We start from the raw sequence: 7008 nt of genomic DNA, 5'->3' as shown, positions 1-7008 counted from the left end.
CAGAGTGAATGCAGAGTGAATGCAGAGTGAATGCAGAGTGAATGCAGAGTGAATGTAGAATGAATGCAGAATGAATGAGTGAATGCAGAGTGAATGTAGAGTGAATGCAGAGTGAATGTAGATCCTCTTGGATCCTCTGACTTGATGAGTTCAGGTCGTTTACCAACATCTGATCCTGATGCTGATTGATTGTCTCTCTAACTGTCCTCTGTCTCCTCAGCAGGGACAGACCAGGTCCAACCAGAGGACACCAGAACCAGAATAATCTCCATTGATCCGACTCCACTGCTGGCTGATCAATCAGTCTGATCAGGTTGATCATCTCTGATCATTGATCCAGTCAGACTTTGGATCAGAGCCGATCTCAGTGAAGGTTCTGATGGACCAACAGAGACACTTCCTGGTCCTCTGGTCCAGTCTGCAGCCTCTGATTGATCACTATTGATTATTGATGACAGAATGAAGATCTGAAGGAACTGAATCATTTTTGTGCCTGAGGAACCAGTTCATGACTGGAACTGGAACTGGAACCGGTTTGGATCCATTAAAGGAGAAGAGTTCTGTCTGACCAGAACCATCATCTTCCTCTTCCTCTTCTTTCTGTTTCATCTTCTATTCAAACACAAACTGAAAAAATCTCTCAACTTTTTACTTCCAGTCCAGAATTTGCAGCTTTTGACCTGGAAATATTTTCTGCCTTTATGGTTTATTTAAGATCCAGTTCCACTCATTATTACATTTATTAACTTTTATTAGATTATAATGTAGACAGATTATTATGGTCCTGGATTATAATCTAACTCTGGGTTTCTAGACAGGCCTAATCTGTCTATCTCTATTTCTATATGAATCCAGCCTCATTAATGTGCTTTCAATACAAATAATAGAAGCTTTTTTATTTCACATTTTTATTTTAAACATGAATTGAATATAAACGTGAAGGCCTACTGATGCCACTGGCATGAACTGTTACTTTGCATAAAATGCAGAATTTTAACATAATTACTGATTTCTGACGTCACTGGAACCAGTTTAGACCAGAAACTGGAGCCTGAAGGAAACAGGAAGTCAGAAACTTTAAACTGTATTCTAGAAAACTGATGTAAACATTCAGCTGCTTCATTATTATTTATATTCTGCTTCCTGTCGGGATCCAGATTCATATTATGAAGCAGTAAAAATGTAACTGAATCCTCCTGCTGCTGGAGTTTCCCCATGTGACAATGCTGCCACCTTGTGGCCAGAGATGAACATTGCGCTCTGTTCTAGTAGAGTTGAGGGGGGTTTTATCTAAAGGAGGCAGATGGTTAGAGCGTCCAGTAAATAGTTTCTGCATCAAACTGGTAAATGTGAAAACTTCTCTATCAGGTTTGAACTGATCTGCAGAGCCTTGTGAAAGTATTCGTCCCCCTTAAACTTTTCAATCTTTTGTAGCTTTTCAAGCTTCAAACATAAAGATCTAAAAATGTTAATATTTTGTGAAGAATCAACAACAAGTGGGACACAATCGTGAGGTGGAACAAAATTTATTGGATATTTTGAACTTTTTTAACAAATAAAAAACTGCAAAGTCGGGCATGCGATATTATTAGGCCCCTTTACTCCCCTTTACTAAGCTAGCACTAGCTTTCCCAGCTTGTTGAGTCGATTATATTATCAGTCTGAATAGAACACTACTGTTGTGTAAAAAGGAAAAAAAAGCAAAAACAAATTGAATTTGCAACTTATGATTATTAGGTAGATTCGGTTAACTGTAGCAGAATGCATGTACATGTGAATTGATTGTTTGGGCCTGTTTGTACAGGCCAGGTGTTTGCAGATTCCCAGTCAAAGGAGTTTACCACAGGATAAATCATGGATTGCCTGGTATTATGTTAACCAGACTGGCGAGCTAACCCACTAGCGGATCCGGAAACACCACAACAACTTCTGGCATCGAAGAAAGCTCTTCTGATTTGGTTGGGGACATCAGTCCATAAAATCTTGACTCTGGACTGGCCTCTTCAGAAAGAATTGGATTTAATTGTTTGTTGTTTTCAACATCGGCAAGAACATTTTGAATTCCTTGGATTAGGGAACCATTGTGGACTTCAATAACTTCAATAACTGTTGATAAACTTGTATATATTGTAAATATTAACACAATACACCGATTTTGCACCATCTGGTTTTCTGTGTTTTACAATTTGCCACTTCCTCTAGAAGCCGAATCTAGTTTAAGAATTAACTCCAGCTTGGATTATTTCTTTAATAATCCTAGAATGTAACTTGGGTTACAGATAGTTTGAGCTTATTTTAAGCGATGAAAGATGTAACAAAAAGAAAAGGCGTTGGATAAAAAGAGTGGAGGACGAGGCTTTATTTACTGCACTATGACATGGAGGTGAATTATTCTGTTTTTTTGTCTTCACCATTTGTGGATTTAAAGAAATGACAAAACAGAAAACAATCTAAGCTTCATCGGTTAATTAGTATTTACAGTTTTAATTTTTAAAATTACATTGAGAACAATGGGCACAAAATAATGGCTACAAGTCCAGTTAACTAATTTTAAAACCAGGCATTAATCAATGCTTTACTAGAATCTACCTGTGACGCATGTGGCTAGAGTCAGCGTAAAGTCCTGACTGAATGAAAATCATAACTTATTTGTCACGTTAACGAAGAGCAGCTGAAAACTTACCGGGTTTATCAACTGCGGTAGCAATTTGGCTCCAACTCCTGTCATTTCTATATTCTTTGCACGAAATGTTGAATAAATATTATTGTTTCCACATATCATCTCCAATGTCTGCTGGACTTTGGGCGCCGTGTCAGCTGTTTGGGATTCCCCTCCGTGATTTCTGAGGGGAAAGCACGGAGGGGAATCCGTGTTTTCTAATTGGCTACCTGTCACATCCAGCAGGCTGCGCTCTCACTCCCAGTTGGGGAAAACCTGATTTAGATCGGAGTGGCCACGACGATCTACCAACTGGACCCGATCATTCGTAACACACGACACACTACAGGATGATCGGTTACGATAATCACAAGCGACAATCTTAGAACGCTGGACGTTCCAAGATTGTCATAAGAGGAAAACCGGAGCTAAAAATCATGTAGTGTGAACGGGGCTTAAGGGAGGAGTGGACTATTGCATCAGGTGGTCGATATGCCCGTCTTCTCCATCTACATCTAATGATTATTGAAGGGCATTACAAACTTCATAATCTGTACTGGTTGAATGCAGTTTTTATTTCCACTTTGGTTTTATGTTGGTTAGTTTTTATTCAAGTGCATTTTTCGTTTCTGGAGCCTGAGAATCCATTTTATTTTTGGTTGTTTTCTTTATTTTGTTTGCTAGTTCCAGAGTTAAATGTTCTGTTGAAAACAAAGTATTTATTTTTGGCAGGATGTGCTTGCATTATTATGTTACCATTATATTGGTGTAAAATGGTCCTCAAACAATGTTATTGTTTATGCAAATATTTTTTGTTATTGTGACAGGCCTAAGTGGAGGTAGCTGATCTGCCAGCTTTTCCAGATGAGGCCACTTCAAGGCGGTTTCAGACGTATATATGATCCGTTAACAGGGATGGACTCTAGTATAGACTGGTGGCAATGTAATTCTCTTTTCATGTTTATATCATGAAAAGATATACTTGAAGGTTTACCAGCCTGTCACTTGGTATAACTGTTGACTTGGCAGACATAGTTGACAGTCAGATTGACTTATTTGTGTCAAGATCTTGAGAAATTTCATCCAAAATGAAGGATGTATCACTTTGTGAATCAAGGAGTGCATAAACTAAAACCTCTCTGTCATTCTTTCTTTGATGAAAGATGTCAATGTGCTTGAAGTTGATTGAGTTACTCTGTTAGAGATCACAACTGATTGTCTCCTTCTTTAGTTCAGCTTTACCACTCACTATATATTATCTTTTTACGCTCAACGAATGTGTTGGATGTCTCTTGACATTTTCCACATGTGCTCCTTTTGGTTGCGTTCACACTGCAGCCTGAAGTGACTCAATTCTGATTTTTTTGCCGGGGCTGTTCACACTGCCAGTAAATGCGACCTGTATGCGTTCTGCAGTGTGAACGGGCAAACGACCTGAAAGTGTCCCGCATGCGCAGTAGAGGGCGCCATAGCATCAGAGTTCTCAGTGTTCTGCCAACCGCCATAAAAAGAAGAAGTGCTCAGTGTTTGTGGAAGTAAACATGGAGGCTAACGATGGAGCTTAGCTTACATATTTGAAGTTGTTGTCCGGCCGGAGCAGCATATTAACAACTTAATCCTCATATAATCCATCATGGTTGTTGTTTTTCTTCCCGCTTGCGCTTATCAGGACGCAGAATAGTGAGATTTGTTGAGAATCAGTGACGTTCAGTTCAGATGAATGCGACCTGAACGTTAGGTCGCATTTGAATCGGATACGTATCGGATATGGGTCACATTCGAAAAGAATGCAGTTCACACTGCCATGAAAAGATCAGATACAGGTCGCATTACGTCAAAAAAATCGGAATTGAGTCACTTCAGGCTGCAGTGTGAATCCTTTGTCACACTTCTTGGAATGCTGTCCTCTCTTTAAACACAGCCTTGATGCTTCTGCAAACTTGATACAGTCTTGGAGTGGGGTTTCTGTGAATTTGAAACATTTATCAAGTGTGTGACCATTTCTTTTGCAGGACAGACAGGTTACAGTATTTGTGTGATTTGAATTTGTTGTTAGCGTTTTTGCTTGAATAACTTGGCTGCGTAATTGTTTGGGTTTACTTATTTCCAAACCTTTAAGAGCTTGCATTGGATCACATGCCAAGTCTGCTTCAGTGGATACAGAATCAGCAAACTTATGAAAAGATGGATGTTCTCCATCACTAGCCTTTCTTATTTTCATGGCTATCTCGTTCCATCTTGTGGTCAACCAGTCTGGAAGTTTTAGCAGGAGTTTTTGGATTTCCACACAATCATTGAGAACCTCCAATGTGTGTCATTGCAGCTTCACAATTCTTCAGGAAGTCAGCAAATTCTCTCAACTCACTTCCATCCTTGGAGTTTATTTTAGGCCAACTGTGAAGCTTGTCTCTGTTCCCTATGGTGAACAGATCTCCAAAATGTTTTTCCAGCACTTTCCAAGCTGAGTCATATGCTTCATCTGACCCCACTAGAACAAAACCTTCAACCGCGGGTCAGGGTCCACCAAGGTACTTTCTGAGAAAATAGTCTCTCATTCTTTGGGATTTTTTCCTTTCTATCAGGTTTTCAAATGATAACTGCCAATCTTTGAACTTTAAAGGGTCACCAGTGAACAATGCAGGTTCTGGTGTTGGAAGACGATTAGCACTTATTGCTTCTGCTAGGATTCCAACTAGCTCATAATTTGACTGCTGTTGAGCTGCAACAGAGGAAACCTGTGTGGCTTGAGAAATGAATGGTAGACTTTATGCCTTAAGTGTTTGGCTTATTGTGACCTCAGGTTGTTTACCAGGACTGTGTGGAGTTTGGTTTATTACTGTAGGAATGTGTGGCACAGATCCAAAGTTTGTAGCGTAATGGAATTGGGTTACATTTAGAGCTGGAGAAGAACTGTGTGCTGTGACAGGGATTGCTTGGATCCCTGCTTTAATGCTCTGCAATAAACTCTGACTTGCAGAAATACTTTCAGCTTCATCATAAACCTTTACTCGTGCTTTTGCAGCATTAACATTTTGAACTTCTCCCAAGCGTTTAATCTTTCTTCCATTACTTGCTGCCTTTCCAGATTCTCACGTTCCAGTTTTTGTAACTCAATAGTTTCCTTTTCTTGCTCTTCTATAACTGCTAATATTTCTTGAGATGCAGCTGCCTCAGCCTCTGCTTCCAATATCTTGGTTGTTTGTGAACTACCTGAGCTACTTCTAGACCAGGAGTGTCCAATCCTGGTCCTGGAGGGCCGGTGTCCTGCAGCTCTTAATGTCTCCCTGGTCCAACACACTTGAATCCAACAGCTGAATCTCCCCCTCGGTGCAGTCAGGTTCTCCAGAGTCCTGCTAATGATCTCATTATTTGACTCAGGTGTGTTGAAGTAGAGACACATTTAAAAGTTGCAGGAGACCCTCCAGGCCTGGAGCTGCCAACCCCTGTTTTAGATCTTCTGGATTTTGACCTTGATGCTCAGTCTTGCTTTATATCTCCATTTTTCAAAACCGACTGCATATCTATGTTGAAGTGTTTTAAGTTTCTCCTCTTGAAGCTCTTTACCTTTTTTGGTTAATGTTCTTACTCTTTTTCTTCAAACAGTCTGTGGTTCTGAGATTTGCTCAGAATCATTTTCCTCCACTTCAGCACATGATACAGCATAGAGCTGTTTATGGTCTTTGTCAGCCATCTTATAAGTCTGGTTAAACTCAATGCTCTATTTAAATTGCAATAAATTTCCTTTAAATTTCTGATTTATGGCTTAAATAATACTTTTATACTGTAGTTGTAATACAGATGTATTTCAACTCAAAGAACTTGGTAAACTTTACTCTTAACAACTTCAAAGCAAAGTTTCTACTAAATGTGTTATAGAAACTTTTTGTGGCTTTAAACTTCACTTAAACCACACTTATTCTACTTTTAACACTGTCCTTTCTTAATTTCTACCTTACTTCAGTTGCATAAGGTTGTTACTGCTGTGCTTGGCTTCTAGTTTACATTGGATCAACATTATTAGCTTTTTCTTCTGTTTCCTCTTTCCTTGGTTTGTTATTTTGTTTGTATTTCCTCTTAATTCCTGTAAAGCACTTTGTATTGCCTTGTTGCTGAAAATGTGCTGTATAAATAAAATTACCTTTACCCTTACCATTGTGAGCGGTGAGCTTGACAAATGGCGCCCTCTTGTGTTGCATCACGGTACCGCCACTCACTGCAGCTGCCGTCGTCTTAACGAGCTTCTTACCGGCGCTGGCTGGAGTTTTCACTGCAACTCCAAAGTGGCAACACTGGCGCGGCTTCATGTAGACGGGCTCTTTATTAAACGCCGTGAAAACTATAAAGATAAA

Source organism: Poecilia latipinna, unplaced genomic scaffold (genome assembly GCF_001443285.1).
Source record: "Poecilia latipinna isolate Pla-1442-1.1 unplaced genomic scaffold, P_latipinna-1.0 Scaffold1657, whole genome shotgun sequence".
NCBI classification, from domain to species: domain Eukaryota; kingdom Metazoa; phylum Chordata; class Actinopteri; order Cyprinodontiformes; family Poeciliidae; genus Poecilia; species Poecilia latipinna.
This window is presented reverse-complemented; position numbering follows the sequence as displayed.